A 20,426-nucleotide genomic window follows, 5' to 3' on the forward strand; every position below is an offset into this window, starting at 1 on the left:
CTGACATTTTGGCTCCTGGTAACTCTTGGCTCTTCACTCAGGAATTACTCCTGATGGTGCTTGGGGGGCCATAATGGGATACCGGGAATTGGACGCAGGTCAGTTGCATGCAAGGCAAATGCTCTCCTGGCTGTACTATTTTTTTTCATTTTTTCATAATTTTATTTATTGAATCACCATGAGAGCAGTTACAAAGCTTTCGGGTTTAAGTCTCGCTCACACAATGAAACACCAGTACCTTCACCAGTGCCCATTCTCCACCACCAAAAACTCCAGTATCCCCTCATCCCACACCCTCCCCCTACCTGTCTGGCAGATGATTTCCACATTACTCTGTCTCTACTTTGATTACATTCAATATTTTGACACCAGACCCAGCATTATTATTTGGGATTTTACCCCAACACTCAGATCTGCTGAAATGGCAACAGTGGACAATTTGTTTTCTATTTCTGGTTATGAATAACATATGATGTTGTGTGGCTGCAGCAGTGGCTGCGTGATTTTGAAATTCTGAAATTTTAACACTTAAATCTGGAGGGATTTATGCCAAAAACTGCTGGGTCCCAAGATTTATTCCTGAGGCTCTGGGATCATGGCCGTTAAGCAGCTTGATCAGAAGCCAGAAAGGCCATTCGTGGCCGATGACTTGGGGTCTCGTTGGGGTGGGGAGGACAGGACCGGCTCCATCCCCATCCCGTGAGGCCCAAAATGCCTCATCACTGCAGGCCCAAACCTGACTGTCCAATGGCCTCTGGCGGATGGCGGCCACCGAACCGCCAAGGAGGAGCAGGTGGAGGGACAGCACCCTTTCCCCGCTGGGGTGGCCCGGCGACAGTAACCGACTGTGGGGTTCAGACGCATTTCTGCCAAAAGCCACTGGGTTCCGAGATTTGTTTCTGAGTCTCTTGGATCATGGCCACTAAGCAGCATGATCAGGAGCCAGAGAGGCTGTTCATGGGTGACGACTCGGGGTCTTGTTGGGATGGGGAGGAATTGGCAGCTCCATCCCCATCCTGTGAGGTCCCGTGTGTCTCATCGCTGTGGGCTCCTGGCTATACTATTGCTCTGGCCTCCTCTTTTTATGCATTCTTTTTTTTTTTCAGACCCAGACTAAATTTATTATTCAAAATGGTAAAGGGTAAGCATGGGGACGGGGTACACTGGCAATCAGAGTTTGGGGGAACAGCCCCAAATGATCAGGTCCTTCCTTGGAGCCTCCAATGGAGACAGGTGAGAAGCCCCATTTCAGGGCCAGACTCCAATCACTTCCAAGTAGGGCACAGGTGAGTGCAAGAGACAAAGTGGGTACCCCTTCTAGGAGGCAATCGGGACTTCTAGGGGTCTACAGGGAAGGGACTTGATAAAAAGAGTAGAGGGGAAGGAGGGATTAGGTGGACAGAGAGACCACTCTCTAATTACAGAAATGTGAAGGATCTGGAGAAATGATTCTCAGAGCAAAGATGGTGAGGGTGAGACCCTTCTGGAAAGTTGGGCACAGGGAGCGGGGCTCAGGCTAAGGCAGGTGGGAAGAGAGGCAGCCGTGGACGACGTCTCAGTGCAGCAACCAGAGACCAACATCAGCCAATGAGATGAGGAAGACAAGGGCCAGGGCAGGGGTGGGCTGAGGGGCTGGGTTATTGCAGTTGTTCTTATCGCAGCAAGTGGTATTGTAGTTGAGGCCCAGCTTGTGGACGGTTTGATTGAAGGCCTCCTGACAGGGCTCTTCCGGTGTGCCACATTGAAGGTTGGAGTAAACCCACATCTGACCACAGTACACATTAGTTGTCAGGCATGCATTTGTGTCCTGGTTCCAGAAGACAGGACTGCCAGTTCACACAGCCTCGCGTGGGGACATTGTAGCAAGAATAATAGTAAATGTCAGCAGAGACCCTGCACAGCAGAGAAGACAGGATAAGCAGCAGGAAGCCTTTCATGGCGAGGGTCCTGGGAACAGCAGCAACTGCCGCACCTTCCGAGATTCTTTTTTATGCATTCTTGATGGTCACATTGCATTGTGTTATGAAGAACAACTTAGTCTTTTTTTTTTTTTTTTTTTTTTAGATTTCCACCAGTTATTTTCTTTTTTGTGCCACTTATTTGTTGGAAGTGGGGTTAAGATTGTTTGAGGAATGGGAAGACAGTACTGATGTCAGGGTGGATGCCTTGTATATGTCTGACTCTGGTTCAGTGCCTCACACACACTACCTTGTTCCACCTAAAGAGCACTTTAGGGTATGTTCTGGTAGTCTCTGAGCACTGCTGGTACTTTCAATGGGGTCACTAATCATTGCGGGTTTACTAAGCTGTTTGTTAATATTTGAGCTTTCTATGTTACTATTTTTGTCTATTGAGCTTATCTCCTATGCTTCTTTTCCATTTAATTTGGTGAGTTCCTACCGGACTATATTGTGGGATTTGGAGGTGTTGCAGGTGGCCACATATATGGCCATGCACTCCAGGAACTCTAGGATCTGTAGATCTGGACAATTTTGAAATTAATTTATTAAATAGGTATATGCACAATGCTAAAATAATTTAAAATTTTTTTTTTTTTTTTACTTTTTACTTTTTTTTTTTTTTTTTAATTTATTTATTGAATCACTGTGGGAAAGGTTACAAAGCTTTCAGGTTTATGTCTCAGTCATGCAAATATCAAACACATTTCCCTTTACCAATACTTATTTTTTCCCATGAAAAACCCCAATAAAACCCCACCCCCCACCCCTCCCCGTCCCTGTGAGGCAGATGAATTCTAGTTAACACTCTATCCGCTTTGATTAGATTGTTTCAATAAAAGATTCGCCACTATTATTTAGAGTTTACCCCCCCCCCCCCCCCAAATCAGACATGCTGAAAAAGCATTGTGAAGTGATTTGCTTTCTACAGCTGGGTTCAAGAATTAAATGTTGGTTTTGGATTTCTGCTATTTTACCTATTGACCCTGGAAGTATTTCTACTGAAAGTCAGATAGTTAAGAAATTGGTTTCTGTGTTCTGGAGTCGTGGCCGTGCTGGAGAGCCGCTCGTGGGGGGCAACTGGTGGCCTCGGTAGGGCGTGAAGGGCGGAGCGAAACGCCCCCCTTCCCATGAGGTTTTAGTCGCCCCCACACTCCCGGCTCATACCTGCTGTCCACAAGGCTCCCATGTGGCCGCCATCTTTCTTTCCAGAGAGGAGAGGGCGAATGGGGCAACACCCTTTCCCCTCCGGCAGACTTGATGGGCTGGATCAACGCATAGTCCATTCACTTTTCTGCTCCAAGCTGCTGGGTTCTGCATTAAGTCCTTGTGCTTCTGGGGCCATGGCCGTGCTGGAGAGCCGCTCGCGGGGGGCGACTGGTGACCTCGGTAGGGCGTGAAGGACGGACCGGAACGCCCCCCGACCCATGAGGTTTTAGTCGCCCCCACTCCCCCGGCTCATACCTGCTGTCCACAAGGCTCCCATGTGGCCGCCATCTTTCTTTCCAGAGAGGAGAGGGCGAATGGGGCAACACCCTTTCCCCTCTGGCAGACTTGATGGCCTGGATCAATGCATAGTCCGTTCACTTTTCTGCTCCAAGCTGCTGGGTTCTGCATTAAGTCCTTGTGCTTCTGGGGCCGTGGCTGTGCTGGAGAGCCGCTCGTGGGGGGCAACTGGTGACCTCGGTAGGGCGTGAAGGACGGACCGGAACGCCCCCCTTCCCATGAGGTTTTAGTCGCCCCCACACCCCCGGCTCATACCTGCTGTCCACAAGGCTCCCATGTGGCCGCCATCTTTCTTTCCAGAGGGAGGAGGGCGGAAGGGAGCAACACCCTTTCCCCTCTGGGCAGAAATGATTGCCTGGATTAACGCATAGTCCTTTCACTTTTCTGCTCCAAGCTGCTGGGTTCTGCATTAAGCCCTTGTGCTTCTGGGGCTGTGGCCGTGCTGGAGAGCCGCTCGTGGGGGGCAACTGGTGACCTCGGTAGGGCGTGAAGGACGGACCGGAACGCCCCCCTTCCCATGAGGTTTTAGTCGCCCCCACACCCCCGGCTCATACCTGCTGTCCACAAGGCTCCCATGCGGCCGCCATCCTTCTTTCCAGAGAAGAGAGGGCGAATGGGGCAACACCCTTTCCCCTCCGGCAGACTTGATGGCCTGGATTAACGCATAGTCCTTTCACTTTTCTGCTCTAAGCTGCTGGGTTCTGCATTAAGTCCTTGTGTTTCTGGGGCTGTGGCCGTGCTCCAAACTTAACTCTGACTTTCAGGGAGAAAGATTGGGTGGTTTACTTCTCATTGATCACTTTGTATATAGAGAGATGTCGCGCGGCCGCGTAAGCGGCCGCGCGGTTTTGAGAAAAAGTCCTCGTTCCCGCATACTCGAGCTGTGTTTGTAGAGGCTTCTGGTCACCGGGGTTCCATCTGGGGGAGGCGAGATGCGGCGCCTACTCCATCTGGAACTTGCGGGTGAACTTGGCTCTTTTTGGACCCTGTTTTTTCTTTTTTTTTTTCCTCCGGGATCCCGCACCCTCCATGTGTTCTTTCTCTTATCAATAATTTAAAATTTTGTTTTATTTTGCTTTGTTTTGGGATCACACCTGGTAGTGCTCAGGGCTTACTCTTGGCTCTGTGCACAGGGATCACTCCTGACAAGACTCAAAGAACCATATGGAGTGCTAGAGATGAACCCAGGTTAGACATGTGCAAGATCCTACCTGCTGTACTATTACTCTGGCACCATCAATTGAAAAAAATTTAAAGTACTACTCCTGTGCACCCCGCCACTGTGTCCTCTCCCCAGAGACTTTCTTAGATATTTCTTAGAAGTCATTTGAGAGATTTTATACATGCATTTATATATTAGAGATACCTTTTGAATTTGTCTGAGAGTATCATGTACTGTCAAAAAATTTTGCATCTGACTTCTTTTTGATATTTGAGTACTTTTTGAAACATCAGTGCCCCTCTTGAATTCTTATGATGAATTTATTGAAGCAACAGAGATTGTTATTTTCTAGATTATTTTCCCATTTTCTAGATTATTTTCCCTGGCAATTACCTATTTCCCTGAAATCCTGGCCTTGAATATAAGAGGAACATTTTCTCTGTCCTCATTTACACTTCCAGAATGACTTTCAAATTTGTTACTGGGATAAGAACTTTCAGCTGTTTATGGACACATACTGTGTTTTTAAAAATTTTTTTAATTGAATATCTGTGAGATAGACGATTACAAAGCTGTTTATAATTGGGTTTCAATCATACAATGATCCAGCACCCATCCTTCCACCAGTGTACATTTCCTACCACCAATGTTCCCTGTTTCCCTTCCACCATCCCCTAACACTCCACCCACACCCCCAGCCTTCTTCTAGGAGAGGCACTTTCCTTCTTGCTTTCTCTCTCCTTTTCCTTTTGTACATAATGGTTTGCAATAAGGTATTAAGAGGTCATGGTGTTTGTTCAGGGCATTCAGTATTTTTATTTGGACTGTAAGACTGGAGTAGCTTTTTAACTGGGTGGCAGCTTTGGGTGTGGATGTGACTGTCGAGGTTTTTGGAAATACAGGGAGGTGGCTGGAAGTAGCCCATCCCGACCCTGATAAAGCCTGGAAATTTCAGTCACAAAACCTGTATACTAGAATTTTCAGCAGATTATGTCTTGGTGAGGTCTGTCCTGAGACAGTGCAGTCAGGCTGAGGATATGGAGGTGATTTTTCTTTTTTTAATTGAATCATTGTGAGATAGTTACACAGCTTTCATGTTTGAGTTTCAGTCATACAATGATCAAACACCCAACCCTCCATCAGTGCACATTTTCCACCACCAATATCTCCAGTATCTGCCCCACCCCCCCAATCCCACTCCTCCTTCTGCCTTTATGGCGATTTCCCCCAGACTCTCTCTACTTTGGGGCATTATGGTTTGCAATATAGATACTTGAGAGGCCATCACGTTTAATCCTTTATCTACTTTCAGCACACATCGCCCATCCAGAACCATCCCTCCACCCATCATTGACTTAGTGTTCCCTTCTCTATTGCAGCTGCCTTCTTCCTCAGCTTATGACACAGGCTGCCAAACATGGAGCAGTATTCCTGGCCCTGTCTCTACTGTCCTTGGGTGTCAATCTCATATTATGTTATTTTATATTCCACAATGAGTGTCGTCATTCTATGTCGGTCCCTCTCTTTCTGACTCATTTCACTTAGCATGATACTCTCCATGACCATCCACTTATAAGCAAATTTCATGACTTCATCTTTCCTAACAGCTGTATAGTATTCTCATTATGTAGATGTACTTAAGTTTCTTTAACCATTCGTCTGTTCTTGGGCACTTGTGTTGTTTACAGATTCTGGCTTTTTTGAACAGTGCTGCAGTGAACATACAGGTGCAGATGTCATTTCTACTGTGCTTTATTGCACCCTAGGGGTATATTCCCAGAAGTGGTAGTGTGGGGTTATTTGGAAGCTCAATTTCTAGTTTTTGAAGGAATGTCCATATTGTTTTCCAAAGACGCTGAACCAGTCAGCATTCCCATCAACAGTGAAGGAGCGTCCCTTTCTCCCCACATCCACTCCAATGCTAATTGCGTTTGTTCTTTTGAATGTGTGCCAGTCTCTGTGGTATGAGATGATATCTCATTGTTTTTATTTGCATCTCCTTGATTAGTGATGTAGAGCATTTTTTTCATGTGCCTTTTGGCCATTTGTATTTCTTTGAGGAAACTTCTGTTCATTTCTTCCCATTTTTTGATGGGATTGGAGGCTTTTTTCTTGTACAATTCAACCAGTGTCTTGTACATTCTGGATATTAATCCATTATCAGATGGGTATTGGGTAAATATTCTTTCTCATTCCATGGGCTCTCTCTGTACTTTGGTCACTGTTTCTTTAGAGGTACAGAAGCTTTAATGTAGTCCCATTTATTTATGTTTGTTTCCACTTAGTTGGTCAGTGGTGTTTCATCCTTAAAGATGCTTTTAGCTTCAGTGTCATGGAGAGTTCTGCCTAAATTTTCCTCCATGTGCCTTATGGATTCAGGTTTGATATTGAGGTCTTTAATCCACTTTGATTTGACTTTTGTGCCTGGTGTTAGACAGAGGTCTCAGTTCATTTTTTTTTGCAGGTAGCTGTACAGTTCTCCCAGCACGATTTGTTGAAGTGACTTTCCTTGTTCCACTTCACATTTCTTGCTCCTTTATCAAAGATTAAATGATCATATATTTGAGAGTCTGTGACAGATTATTCAATTCTGTTCCATTGGTCTGCAAGTCTGTTTCTAGTTCAATACCATGCTGTTTTAATTACTACTGCTTTGTAGTACAGTTTGAAGTTAGGGAAGGTGATGCCACCCATCTTCTCTTTCCCAAGGATTGCTTTAGCTATTTGTGGGGGGTTATTGTTCCTTATTAATTTCAGAAGTGTTTTGTCTATTTCTTTGAAAAATGTCATGGGTATCCTGACAGGGACCGCATTAAATCTGTATAGTGCTTTGGGGAGTATTGCCATTTTGATAATTTAATCTTCCCTATCCATGAGCAGGGGTTGTGTCTCCATTTCCTAGTGTCCTCTTTTATTTCTTGAAGTCGTGTTTTGTAATTTTCCTTGTATAGGTCCTTCACCTCTTTAGTTAAGCTGATTCTGAGGTACTTTATTTTCTGAGCTACTATTGTCAACTTTAAAAAAAAAAATCTCTTTCGTCTCTTTCATTATTTGTATATAGGAAAGCCATGGATTTTTGGGTGTTGATTTTGTAGCCTGCCACTTTACAATACAAACCTATTGTTTCTAGGAGCTTTTTTGTAGAGTCTTTAGGATCTTCTTAGTATGATATTGTCCACAAATATTGATAACTTGACCTCTTCCTTTCCTTTCCCTTGATATGGCAGTGATTTTGGATTGTGGGAGCAAGCGGCTGCTGGGGGCTCTTCTTGGGTGGGCACCAGACTAACCTGCCCCCTCTGATTTACCCCAGTCTGTTCAGCCATGAGCAGGTCCAAGATTAACTGTGACTTTTGACCTCTTGAGATTTATTTCTGGGTCTCTGAAGCAAGGCTGGTAGTATAGCTTACATGGTGGCACTGGAGTTGGTTCATGGGGGTGACTCGCAGTGCTTCCAGGAGTATTGGGAAGTGGGGGGAGGTAGCCCATTCCAACTCTGAGAAAGCCTGGAGATTTCAGACACAAAACCTGCATACCCAAATTTTCAGCAGATTATATCTTGGTGAGGTTCATACTGAGATGGTGGAGTCAAGTTGGGGTATGGCTGCAATTTTGGATTGTGGAAGCAAGTGACTGCCAGGGGCTCTGCTTAGACAGGCTCTAGGCTGACCTACCCCACCTCCATTTACCCCGGACTATGCACTGGTCCGAGATTAATTGCAGCTTTTTGATCTCTTTCAAGATTTATTTATGAGTCTCTGAAAGAAGGCTAATAAATGAGCTTGTATAGCTGATCTGGAGGTGGTTTGTGGGTGTGGCTCCTCCATAGCTAACTTTTGGCCATTTAGTTTCTTGGTAAACTTGGCCCCAAGTTGTTGGGCTCCAGCCAAAGGCATAGAGGCAATTTTGGGGTATCAGGAAGCCTGAAGGCACCATCAGGCTGCTGATGAACTTGCCCCACAAGTACAGGTTGGCCTGCTGGCAGCGCCATAGCACCGTTAATTGAAAATTTTAATTAAAATTAATTTTTGCAGTAACATGACTTTATAGCATTATATGCTCTAGAAGTATAGTTTTATACTTCGAAGGTATGTTATCATAACACATTAATTTTGAATTCGTGGTGCTCAGTATAGTATTGTGAATAATTGCTTCCCTCCTCACAGTGCACTAAATCATCCCACTTTTTACTTTGTGGGTATGTTGCGCGGGGGAGGGGGGCATACCTCATGGTTCTCTGGGCTTAGTTCTGGCTCAATGCTCAGGGATTACTCTTTGCAGTGCTCAGGGGAGTATATGTGGTGCTGGAGATCAAACTCAAGTTGGCCACGTGCAAGGCAAGTGCCTTACCTGCTGTATTATCTCTGTGGCACAGTTACTTTTTACTTGAAACAGAAAACAGATATTTTACTTTCAACAGCTTAATTTTTCTTTTTTATAAATTTAGAATTTTCATTTTATCTTTTAATATATCAAGAATACATGCCTATTTTGGAGCACAGTAGTGGTACTAATAACTATGAGTTCACCATTCATATTTATTTTTAGGTAGCTTAGCAATATGTTCTAAGCTTTTTCTTAGATTTGCATTTGCTCTTTGAATGACAGGAAACAACCCTCCCCCTCATAGTATTTAGTTCTTAGTTTCCTTTGGAATTTGTGCTGGTATTAGTCTCTCTCGCTTCGGTAATCAGGGAGTGAATCTGGTTGTTTGCCTGTGAAGAGCATCATTCTACCAGTGTTTAAGGGAAAGAAATTTAGTCTTTCTGGGAAAAAAATTCTGCAATATTTACTGAAAGATAGCATTCTTTTGATCTGTGTTGAAAAGTTACTTTCTCCAGAGTTTTGATTCCTTGGTACCTCTGTCATAGCTCATACTCAGGCAGTAACTAAAGCTTTGGGCTGTGTTCTAGTCTGTAAGCTACAGAATGCTCCTGTTTATCCTTAGAAGACATAAACTTTTTAACAGATGCCAGATAGAACGAGAATAAGTCTTTTAAATGTTTCTTATTTTGGGATACTAGACCGGCATTGCAGAATGGAAATTCAAAGCTCCCTAGGACAGGTTTATTACTTCCTTTGGCTTCTTCCTCTTCAAAGTCAATATATTTTCTTGGAATATTCTTGTTCTTAATGAATAGACACAAGATCAGGGAGTTTATTTGTGGAAGAGTCTATGGGATGATGCAGAATGAATCAGAAAGCCTCTATCATAAGCTAGACTCAGTTGAGAAAAAGAGAAAGTTGGCCTGGAGAGATAGGGCATTTTTGTCTTTCACGCAGGTGGCCTGGGTTCCATCTCTGGCATCCCATATGACCCCTTGAGCCCACCAGGAGTGACCTCTGAGCTCAGAACTAGGAGAAATCTCTGAGCACTGCTGGGTGTGACCCACCCCTGATACTCTACCAAAAAAAGGGCACAAATGCAGCACTTGCACATTACTTATATAATAAGCTGCAGCAGCTGCATAGCAATAACCATGGAAATAGAAAATGATGAGGTGATGGAAGAAAATTGAATCATTAAGAGGGACAAAAAGAAGGCTTTCTAGGGTGGTAGGTTTAGAGAAACTTTTTTTCATTTTTTTTTCTTTTTGGGTCACACCTGGAGATGCACAGGAGTTACTCCTTTGAACTCAGGAATTACTCCTGGCAGTGCTCAGGGGACCATATGGGATGCTGGAAACTGAACCTGGGTTGGCCTTGTGCAAGGCAAACACCCTACCCACTGTACTATTGCTCCATCCCTGGTTTAGAGAAACTTTTTTTTTTTTGGCTTTTTGGGTCACACCCAGTGATGTTCAGGGTTATTCCTGGCTTTGGACTCAGGAATTACTCCTGGTGGTGCTGGGGGCACAATATGGGATGTCAGGGATTGAACCTGGGACAGCTGCGTGCAAGGCAAATGCCCTACCTACTGTACTATTGCTCCGGCCCCTAGAGAAACTTTTAAGGCACCAATTGAAAGGTGTTTTATTGATTGAATGGAAGTCTTGATTGAAATGAAAGATTGTCACAGGGTAATTGAAAAGTATTGGGAGAAGGCATCAAAAATTATATGCAGTTATATTGACTTGGAGTAATATCAAAACATACTTGCTGTTCTGCAAATGGAAATGAATCCTCTTTGCTGTACAGTTATCAATGAATAAAGAATGCAAAGTTGGTTTAATTTGCATTCTTTTCTGTTTTCCCTTTTCTGTGAGGGGGTGATATTTTGGCTTACCTGACAGTGCTTAGGGGCTACTCCTGGCAATTCCTGGGTACTGTACTGGGATGGCCACAATCAAGGCAAGCACCTTTACTAGCAGTAGGGCGTTTGACTTGCTCACTGCCGGCCTGGCCGAACTGGGTTTGATTCCTCCACCCCTCTCGGAGAGCCCAGCAAGCTACCGAGAGTATCTCGCGAGCATGGCAAAGCCTGGCAAGCTACTCGTGATGTATTTGATATGCCAAACACAGTAACAACAAGCCTTACAATGGAGACATTACTGGGCCTGCTCGAGCAAAACGATGAACAACAGGAGGACAGTGCTACAGTGTTTTAAATTTTTTTAAAAAATTTTATTAGTGAAACACAATGAGGTACAGTTGTAGACTTACAAATTTTTGTGCTTGGGTTTCAGTTATACAATGATCGAGTACCCATCCTTCCACCAGTGCCCATTCTCCACCACCACTGATCCCAGTATCCCTCCCATCTCAATCCCCCCATGTTTTAAATTTTTTTAAAAAATTGAATCACTGTGAGATAAACCCTTACAAAACTGCTCATAAGGATGGAGCAGTAGGACATTAGATAGGGTGTTTCCTTGTCTTGCATGTGACCTACCTGGATTTGATCCTCGGCATCTCATATGATCCCCTGAGCACCGCCAGGAGTAATTCCGGAGCATTGCTGGGTGTGATCCCAAAAGCCAAAAAGCAAAACATAACTGTTTATGATTAGGTTTCAGTCATACAGTGATCCAAATGTATACTCCACCAGTATACATTTCCCAGCACCAATGACCCAGTTTCCTTCCCATCACACCACCCACCCCAGCCTGCCTCAATAGCAGGCACTTTTCTTCTCTCTCTCTCTCTCTCTCTCTCTCTCTCTCTCTCTCTCTCTCTCTCTCTCTCTTTTGGGCATTGTGGTTTGTAATACAGATACTGAAAGATTATCATGTACATGTACCTACTTTACCTACTTTCAATAATCAGTTCTTGTCCAGCGTCATCATTTCCAACTATTATTGTCATACTGATCCTTTCTTCCCTTCTCTATCTTACCTACCCTCTGACCCCCGCCCCCCCTGCCCACACACACACACACTTGTTGTAGATTCCAACCACTGACCAGTTTTCCTGGCCTTGAATATTAGTCTAATGCTTTTTTTTTTATGTCCCACAAATGAAGTCATTCTATATCTGTCCCTCTCCTTCGTACTCATTTCACTCGGCATGATAACTCTCTATGACCATTTATAAGCAAATTTCATTCTTCCTAACAACTGTAAAATATTCCATTGTGTAGATGTACCATAGTTTCTTTATCCAGTCATCTGTTCTTGGACACTCAGGTTATTTCCAAATTCTGACTATTGTGAATAGTGTTGCAACGAACATAGGAGTGTAAATGGTGTGTTTTGTGTTTTTGGGTCCCTGCGGTATATTCCCAGAAGTGATATTGCAGGGTCAAGTGGGAGCTCAATTTCTGTTTTTTTTTGAGGAATGTCCATATTGTTTTCCAAAAAGGCTGAATCAGTCAGCATCCCACCAGCAATGAATTAGAATTCATTAGAATTCTCTTTCTCTCTGCATCCATGGCCCAGGACCTTTCCTTTCACTTTAAATACTTTGTATTTTGTGTGTCACCTAACACTCTCTCCCCTTATTGGTGCCTTGTAGAATTAAAATTTTTTGTCCCATGTAGAATTTCAGTATCTCTAACCAAAGACTAATTTCTCTGTGCATTTGGAAGCAGAAAAGCAAGGTGATGTTATCGAGTACTTTCACTTACTAATCTAGGACTACATGTCCTAAAGGAAAAATGGCCAGAACTTCTATCGAGTAGATTATTTTTCCTCAACAGTGTTTTCTATTTTCCCACTGTTTCTAAATTCCCTGAAGACAGACGTCCCCAGTTCATATTTTTCTTTATCACCTTCCCTCTCCCCCACCTCCACTTATCATTTTCACCTGAGTTTCCTATTCTGGTTTTTGCATAAAAGTATCCTAATCATTCTGATATTCCCTGGATAGCTTATTCTTAATCACCTCATACTTAACATTTCCCAAATGTCCACACACGTATTTTTTTAAAAAGAAGCTATATCTATGAAGTTCATTTTTATATCAAGGCACAAAAATTGGCAAAACCAATATTTTTCTTTAGTTTATTCTTTAGCTTTGTAATTTCTGTCCAGAGTCATATACTATTGTTATCTTCTGTGGATTTCTCTAGAAATAATTTATACATTCACAAACATATAAATATGTTTATATTTAATTTATACATCTATATTTTACCCCCTATGGTACTGTGCTTTGCAGTGTTATAATGTCTTGCATTTGCAAGCTTAATATATTTAACTATATGTAGGGATGGGCATATAAAAAAGGTTGAGATGAAATTCAACTTTGCATAAAACTAACCATTTTAAACTATATAATTCAGTGACATTTAGTATTTTCATAACATTGTGGAATAATCACCTCAGTATAATTCCAAGACATTTGCATAATGCCTAAAGGAAGCTTGTATTATTAAGCAATCACTCTCCCTCCCTGTGCCCCCCCCACACTGCTCCTGACAATCACCATATTATCTCACAATGATTGCTTGTTCTGAATATTTCATATATGTTATTATGTTATTCCATATGACTTCTTTTGCGATTGGCCTTCAATTAGCATAATGTTTTCAAGGTTTGTTATTAAATATTTAAGCCTTTTTCTTCCCTTTGTTGCAATTTCCAGAGATTGCACATATTTAGTTGCAGTGGTTGTACATGTATTTCCTGACGTTCACAATCTTTGAAGTGCTCACACTTTTTAGTTACAGTATGTGCCATTGTTTGCACACTTCAGTTGTTATATGGGGAAACCCAAATGACAATGCTGCATAGCCAGTATTGTTGGCATGTGGGACAATACTAGAGGTTAAACTGTGCATTACATTTGAAAGTCAGGTGCTTTTGCACTGAAGCTGTCCATGGCCACCCTCCCCCCTGTTTCTTTATATGACTGAATAATATTCAGTTGTATAGGTATATTAAACTTAGTTTTTCCATTCATAATTAGTGGACATTTGAGATTTTTTTTTCAACTTTTGACTACTGTGAATAGTGCTGCAGTGACTAATTGTGTACTCGTATTTTTAAAAATGCTGTTATCTGGGGGCTAGAATAATATAGTGGGAAAGTTGCTTGCCTTGCACACAGCTGACTTAGGTTCAGTCCTTAGCACTCTATACAGTATCCTAAGCCCTGCTAATTAAGTGATCCTTGAGCATAGAGCCAGGCATAAGCCCTGAGCACTGTATGATGTGGCCCAGAAACAAAATATGAAATGAAATAAAGTACTTATCTATTTTGATTTTCTTGGGTATATATGTAGAATTATAATTTTATTAAGATACTTGAATTTCATGTTTTCTAATATATAACTAAAATTTGTTACTGTATGCATACAGTTTATACATACAACCATATAATGTGAATAACTGTTGGATGAATAACTATAAATGGGGTTACCTCATCAAAGCAATGTACATTGAGTAGTACATTTAACATTTGAGAAGACAAAATTGTTCACAATTGAGTTGGTACTAATTTCATCTCTATTAGCAAAACATGAGCAGGCTTTCCTTTCCCTTATTCTTTAGGGCTATCTAGTCTTCCTACAAATCATATTAGAGAGAACACAGTATAAACAGACTGCAGACTGATTCACTCATATTTTTTTACCTGCTTGCTTGCTAGCCTTTCTTATCCCCTACTGGTCCTCCTGTTTCCTAATTTCCATTTTGGTTCTTTATATCTGAGTCCTCTTTAGTATCTTCTTTAGTTAAAACTAAACTTCTCCAAACTCTCCAATTCAAATGAATTTCTCCAACTTATCTTTCTGCTTACACTTAATTTGGGGCAATTTCTTTCATTTCATATCTTCCCCTTCTTATTTTTCCCTCCCATCCCTTCTCTCCCCTTCCCCTTTTTGGGCCATACCTGGCAGTGCTTAGGGCTTACTACTGGCTCAGGGATCATTCCTGGTGGGGCTTGGGGTGTCTGTTATTGAACTTGGGCCAGCTGAAAGCATCTTACCCATTGTACTATCTCTCTGACTCCTTCATTTCATTTTCAACAGTAGCACATTGAAAATAAGAAAATGCTGAATGGTAGAGGAAAAAGTAAATGTTTATGAATGCCATGTAAAGTTTATTCAGTAAACAGAAGACATGAGATGTTAAAAGTTAGAGATGAACTATTAAAAAAGCTATTTGCAATATATTGGCTAAGAAGAAAGCCAATATATAATAAAAAGTATAGAGGATTAAAAATACAATAAAAATATAATAAAGGGGGCTGGAAAATATACACACATACTACATTAAAAAAATCCATGAATGGGGGCTTAGATTTTTATATTTATGCTCTTGCTAATAATGCTAATGCATACAGAGATGTATTTATAACTGAGTCCTCTTTATTATCTATCCTCTTTATTTTTCTGTTAAGTGTGTGTGTGGCTTCTACCAAGAAGTAATTAGGAGACAAAGGGAATCTATCGCCTGGTGATTCTCTGCCAGCCAGGGCAGTGGTTCGATGTGAAGGCCCAGGATGTGGTGAAACTTAGGCTCCATAGTGATAGGGGTTACCTGGCTACCCTGTCAGTGTTTGAGAGGCCTCAAGGGTCACACTCAGAGGTGGTTGGAATCATCCAGGTCTGCAGCCAGCAGTGCTCAGGGAGACCATGTGGCGCTGGGGATTGAATCAGAGTCGTCCTCATGCCAGGCGTGTGCTTTATTCTTCTACTCTTTCTTCAGCTTCTCATATATCTTTTTGGATTCATGTTTACATATTTTTTGGATTAAGACTTAGAAGTAGAATTGCTGGATTGCTGGATCGCATGGTATTTCTATAAATTTTTTGAAGAATTTCTTACTGTGTTTCTAATGACAACCAATTTATATTCCTTCCAACAGTGATGGAGATTCTTTTCTCTCTACTTCTTTTATATCTTATTGTGATGAATGTATTAATCAATTTCTATTAATAAATTATCTTTGCCTTTATATAAAAGCTTGGAATTATGCTAGGTTTGATTTTCTTGCATTTTAGTTTTAATTTTTGTCTTTGTTCAAAAGAGAGGTTGGTTAATAGTTTCTTTTTTAATTTTCCTTTGTTAGGTTTGATGTGCTTTTCTTTTTTTTTCTTTTTGGGTCACACCCGGTGATACACAGGGGTTACTCCTGGCTCTGCACTCAGGAATTACTCTGACTATGCTCAGGGGATTATATGGGATGCTGGGAATCGAACCCGGGTTGGCCGCATGCAAGGCAAATGCCCTACACACTGTGCTATTGCTCCAGCCCCTGATGTGCTTTTCTTAATTATAGGTTCCTCATGAAGGTTTTCCATGAAGAGGAATTCAATGATACTTATTTAATATCTATCTAGAAAAGGGAGTGGGATAGATAATTTCTAATGTTTGACTTTAGTATCCTTTTTTGAGCTACCTCTTAATAACTACAATTTAGCGATTGTAGTTATTAAGTAATTGATAGGTGAGTTCTTTTTTTTCCTGGTCAGATGGCTTTTCACTCAGAGTCTGAGGCTCAAATATTCTGCTATCTTATTGTCATAAAAATTTTGGCAGCACTGGATTATTGATTGGTGATGTAATCATTACAGGAGGATATTTTGGTAATACAGAGTTTATATTTTTAAATATGACCATAATTGACTTCTTAAATTATGTAGAGCTAGATAGATAGTATAGGAGATAGGACACATGTCTTGATCACTAACACCACATGGACCTGCACCCCTGAACATTGCTGGGTACGGCCCTGGTGGCCCCTGCTTACCATTCAGGTGAGCCTGGCTGTTCCTGAGGAGCACCATATCTTCAGGTTCTTGCATTCAGCTCTCTGACCAGGAAGGCTGGGGATTACCCAGAGTGGCCATAGTTGCCCCTGAACACCTCTTGGGAGCCTCATTTTTCATCACCCCCCCAAACATAGGAAAAAAATATTACTATAAATAAGATGAAATGGGCAGAAAAAGTAGACTGAATATGCTGTTATAACCTATTCAACAGGGGTTAAGTGTAAAAACTTTGACCTCTAGGAAAGAGTATAATATCTATAAAAATTTAAAAAAAAATTTTGGTGGTACTGGGGATTGAATCCAGAGCCTCACACAAGCAAAGCAAATATACTACCACCGGGCTACATCCGTGGCAAGGATTTGTTTGTTTATTTTTATAGTGGTTTTTGAGCCATACGTGGTTGTTCTCAGGATTTATTCCCAACTCAGGGATCACTCCTTGTGGGGCTCAGTGGACCAAATAGGGTTCTGGGAATCAAAGCTAGGCTGGCTTTGTGCAAGGGAAGTACCCCACCCACTATATATCTCTCTGGCCCCAAAGATTTTTTTTTCTTTCAACAATACTCTTTATTTCTTCTGTTCATTTTGGCGAGCATTAGATACATTGCAATTAAGTATTCTACAGTCTTGAAGCAAAAAAAAGAAAAAAGAAAACCAAAAAACCAAACTAAACGAAAAAAATGACAGAAAAGGCATTTTACATGAATTGGAGAAAAATGAGTCCAATATTATACACCCTTTCTATTTTTTTAATAAGTTAGATTGTCTAGTGTATATAATTTCCATTGGAACCCAAGTTCATCTAAAATGATATTTCTATGTGAAAAGTAAAGTTGGGAATAAAAGTACCAAAATAAAATGTATTTGGGGTAATTATTCAAAAATTACTCTTTATTTTCAGTTGAAGGTCAATAAATAAGCACTATCAAAAGTTGGAACAGATTAAATTATTTGCAATATAAATTTCCCATTTTCCCTTTGAAATAAAATCTCACCACCAACATCAGCAAAAACAAACTTGCAAATAAACATTATAGGATATATAATTATGTTCTTCAAAGATTTTTAATTAGGTCCTGGACCTCCTAGAATTGTTTTTCTTTCATTGCCAGGAATTGAACCTAGGGACTCAAACCTAAAAGGTGAATGAAATTTTTTTTTAGGGGATCTTCTGAGCACTGCTTAGGGGGCTTGGGGAGCTGTTTATGCCCTGTGGTGCCAGGAATTACCCAGACCCCCCTGGTGCTTAGTTGTCTTCATTACAACACTCTGGGGACTATGGAGTGTCAGAGATTGAATCTCTGATCCTATCAGAACATACAAAGCATGTGCCTTAACCCCTGTGATATCTCTCTGAAACTGAGAATTTTTTAAATTTAATTTTTATTTAAACACTGATTTGCAAAGTTTTTTATTTTATTTTTTTATGATGAGATTGACAAAAGGAAGAAATTTAATGACACAACTGGATATATTTTAACAAATTAAAAGATAACATTAAGAATATAGGTGCTGGAGAGATAGCACAGCAGGAAGGGCGCTTGCTTTGCATGCGGTCAACCCAGGTTCGATTCCTGGTATTCTTTTTTTTTTTTGCATTTTTTATAATTTTATTTATTGAATCACTGTGGGAGCAGTTACAAAGCTTTCGGGTTTAAGTGTCTCTCATACAATGAAACACTCGTACCTTCACCAGTGCCCATTCTCCACCACCAAAAACCCCAGTATCCCCCCATCCCACACCCTCCTCCTACCTGTCTGGCAGATGATTTCCACGTTACTCTGTCTCTGCTTTGATTACATTTGATTACGGGGAGGAAAGGGCCGGCTCCACCCCCATTCGGTGAGGCCCTGCGTGTCTCATCACTGAGGGCCCAAACCTGACTGTCCAGTGGCCTCTGGCGGATGGCGGCCACCGAGCTGCCTAGAGGAAGCAGGCAGAGGGACAGCACCCTTTTCCCCCTGGGGTGGCCTGGCAACAGTAACCAACTGCGGCGTCTAGACGCATTACTGCCCAAAGCCACTGGGTTCCGAGATTTATTTCTGAGTCTCTTGGATCATGGCAGCTAAGCAGCTTGATCAGAAGCCAGAGAGGCCGTTTGTGGGTGATGACTCGGGGTCTCGTTGGGGTGGGGAGGAAAGGGCCGGCTCCACCCCCATCCCTTAGGCCCCACGTGTTTCGTCAATGCGGGCACAAACCTGACTGTCCAATGGCCTCTGGCGGAAGGAGGCCACTGAGCCGCCAAGGGGAGCAGGCGGAGGACAGCATGCTTTCCCCCCTGGGGTGGCCCGGTGACAGCAACCTACTGCGGGGTCCGGCCGCATTTCTGCTAAAAGCCATTGGGTTTCGAGATTTGTTTCTGAGTCTCTGGGATCATGGCCAGTAAGCAGCTTGATCAGGAGCCAGAGAGGCCATTCTTGGGCAGCGACTCGGAGTCTCATCGGGGTGGGGTGGAAAGGGCTGGCTCCACCCTCATCCCGTGAGGCCCTGTGTGTCTCGTCACTGTGGGCTCAAACTTGGTTGTCCAGTGGCCTCTGGAGAATGGTGGCCACTGGGCCGCCAAGGGGAAGAGGTCAAGGCACGAAACCTATTTCCACCTGGGTTGGCCCAGCACTGGTAACCTACGGCAGGGACCAGAGACACTTCTGCCAAAAGCCGTTGGATTTCAAAGTTTGTTTCTGAGTCTCTGGGATCAGTCTCTGGGATTAAGCAGTTCGATCAGGAACCAGAGGGGCCGTGCCTCCAATTACATAGCTGAGCCCGAGGTGGTTTGTGGGTGTGTCTCCCACATACCTAATTTTTGGCCGTTTACTTTATTGGTAAACTTTGCCCCAAGTTTTTGGGATCTGGCCAAAGGCACAGCAGCAATTTGGGGGTATCTGGAAGTCTGAAGGCGCCATCAGGCTGCTGATGCACTCACCTCACAGGTACAGATTTACCTCCTGGTGGCACCATTCCCCCTGCAAAGTTTTTTATAATAGGATTTCTGGTAGACAGTGTTCCCACCTTCAGTTCCACTATCCCATGACCCTATTCCTCAGTGCTTGGGGATGATTCTTGGTGGTACCCTGGAAGACCATGAATTACTGGAGATGAAACCTAGGCCTCCAGTATACAGAGCACATGCTTGGCCTTTGAGTTATCTCTCTGGCTATCACATAGGGAGTTCTATAGCTATTTTTTTTTTCTTTTTGGGTTACACCCAGAGATGCACAGTGGTTACTCCTGACTCATGCATTCAGGAATCACTCTTGGTGGTGTTCAGGGGACCACATGGGATGCTGGGAATCAAACCCGGGTTGGCTGTGTGTGAGGCAAATGCCCTACCCACTGTGGTATCGCTCCAGCCCCAGCTATTTTTTTTTTCTTAAATGTAATTCAAGAACCATTGGCATGAGAGTTCCCAGGGTAGATTTTTTTTTTTTTCAAATGTAGGAGTACTGCTATTTATTCAGCCGCTGATTAGCTGATTGAATTGGGCATGAACTCCACCTTACTTTTTTTTAAAAAATTTTTTATAATTTTATTTATTGAATCACTGTGAGAGCAGTCACAAAGCTTTCGGGTTTAAGTCTTGGTCATACAATGAAACACCCAAACCTTCACCAGTGCCCATTCTCCACACCCCAAAACCCCAGTATACTCCCATCCCACACCCTCCCCCTACCTGTGGGGCAGATGATTTCCACATTACTCTGTCTCTA

General features: G+C 42.5%; 1 protein-coding gene and 1 pseudogene across 1 annotated transcript in view; one reads left to right on the forward strand and one right to left on the reverse strand.

The window, feature by feature from the left end:
* The window catches only part of UNC13B (unc-13 homolog B), a 252,931-nt gene that overhangs the window by 96,852 nt on the left and 135,653 nt on the right, over positions 1-20,426 (forward strand). The window lies entirely within an intron of this gene.
* Positions 1,556-1,937, reverse strand: LOC130026311 (lymphocyte antigen 6 complex locus protein G6c-like; annotated as a pseudogene).

The sequence above is a fragment of the Sorex fumeus genome, unplaced genomic scaffold (genome assembly GCF_029834395.1).
Source record: "Sorex fumeus unplaced genomic scaffold, SorFum_2.1 ptg000034l, whole genome shotgun sequence".
NCBI classification, from domain to species: Eukaryota; Metazoa; Chordata; class Mammalia; order Eulipotyphla; family Soricidae; genus Sorex; species Sorex fumeus.